The 1,883-nt window shown below is 44.4% G+C and overlaps 1 long non-coding RNA gene across 1 annotated transcript; it reads right to left on the bottom strand.

Moving 5' to 3' along the window:
- Positions 1–401: 401 nt before the first annotated feature.
- Positions 402–1,505, bottom strand: LOC103584228. The gene is made up of 2 exons (XR_549952.1): positions 1,404–1,505; positions 402–520 (listed from the first exon to the last, which is right to left on the bottom strand). It is a non-coding gene; the product is annotated as an uncharacterized LOC103584228 (long non-coding RNA).
- Positions 1,506–1,883: the final 378 nt, after the last annotated feature.

The following is a 1,883-nucleotide window of genomic DNA, read 5'->3' as shown; positions in this document are numbered from 1 at the left end:
CTCAGGTCTGGAAGGCTCCTCTTCTGCTCAGGCTACACTTGGATCAACAGTTCCCACTCTGCTCTAGCTCCTTAAGAACTGGTCTGCTTTTAGAACCAACATCTCCACTTTCAAAACAAGATCTCCAAAGCCTTGCTCTGCTTCAGATCACTGAGTAGTATCTCACCTCTCCTTGGGCTCCTTCTCCCAAGAAGCCAGTTGTCAAAGGCTGAAACAATCCCTCTTGTGTTCCTGTTTGACAGGTCAACTACATCCCCTGAAGCAATATATTCTATGCTGTTTTATCACTGCACCTGTGACCTCAAGTCAGCCCCATGCCCTGATCAAACCAAGACAGGAGGAAGGAATCAAATATCCCTGGGTGGCCCCTACATGAAGGAAAGAAAAGACTAGAGTTGAAATAGTTTACACAAAGGCAATTTATTAACAGAAAACAGTAATTTGAGTCTTGTTCACAGACGGCGACCACGGCGACCTCCCTTCCTTCGGGTGCTGTCAGAGGGGATGGGGGTGACATCCTCTGTGGGGAGGAAGAGAAAACATCACTGCATGGAGCTGGATGGGAAGGACCCTGGACCTCTCTAGGCCAGGGGTTTAACCAATCAGTTGTGGATCATGTTGCTCCTCAAATGAGTCCCCAGTACATAACAGATGAATGTGGAGCTGCCCCATCTGCTATTTTCTCAAATTTCCTCCTGCGGTCTCAACTCACCTTCCAGAAGGGGAAACAGGCTCTGAGAGGGCACACAAGATGTCACAGGCGGAGGACAAATAGTTTCTGACACCTATTCTATGCTCTAGTGGAAACAACCCTCCTAAACATTGCAACTGCAACTGTCTCCTTTTCAACAATTCAGGAGATTGAAAATGGTCTGAAAAAGTCTTTAGAGCAGTACATGGTTGGAACTTTAGATTTAGGATCACAGACATGAGGGTTATCAATGATAGTTGCTGCTCCCCTTCCCACCGACTTCATTTTTGGTTTTCATAATTGGCCTGCTCCACTGATATTTAGTAGGCAGATACCAAGGATGTTGAGAGTCCCACAATGCAGGACAGTCCACACAAAATGCCAATAGCAATGCCTTTGAGAAACACTGGGAAGAAAGGACAATTCAGCGATTCATCAGTTTAACCAGTTACTCTCTCAACTCCCGCACCAGGTAGCGTAGGGCAGAGATTCAGAAATGAAACTGGGCTGTTCAATGCAGACAGGAAGGACATTCACATCAAGCTGATAGACAGTCAGGGAGAGATTTTAAATCACATAGTACCTCTTGCAGCTCCCCACCTAACTGCCAACAGTTACCAGGCCAGGCCGTGCATCTACCATGCACATCACATGCTTTTTGAAGTCAATGCTTCAAAACAAATCCAAGTATTAGCTAGAGGGGAGAACTTACCAATTCGCCCAATCTTCATTCCTGAGCGGGCGAGGGCTCTGAGGGCTGACTGGGCCCCAGGTCCAGGAGTCTTGGTCCTAGGAAATGAAGGTTTGAATTAAGAAAACTCTTTAGCCAAGTCATTGGGAGTTCTCCTTTTAAGATCCTTTTAAGGTTCAGGGATCTGCAAACTTTCTGTACAGGGCCAAACTACAGTTGTTGTTGCATACTCTTAAAAAAAAAAACACTTTAAAAATGTAAAAATTAAAAAAAAAAAAAAAGTAAAAATTACACTCGGCCCATAGACTATACAATCTGCAAACTTTCTGTACAGGGCCAAACTACAGTTGTTGTTGCATACTCTTAAAAAAAAAACACTTTAAAAATGTAAAAATTAAAAAAAAAAAAAGTAAAAATTACACTCGGCCCATAGACTATACAAAAACAAAAGGCAGGTCAGACCTGACCCACAGGCCAGTCTGCCCTGCTCTGCCTGCAGCC

The sequence above is a fragment of the Galeopterus variegatus genome, unplaced genomic scaffold, assembly GCF_000696425.1.
Source record: "Galeopterus variegatus unplaced genomic scaffold, G_variegatus-3.0.2 Scaffold47465, whole genome shotgun sequence".
Lineage (NCBI taxonomy): Eukaryota > Metazoa > Chordata > Mammalia > Dermoptera > Cynocephalidae > Galeopterus > Galeopterus variegatus.
Note: the sequence above shows the minus strand (reverse complement) of the source record. Positions and strands in the feature narration are given on the sequence as shown.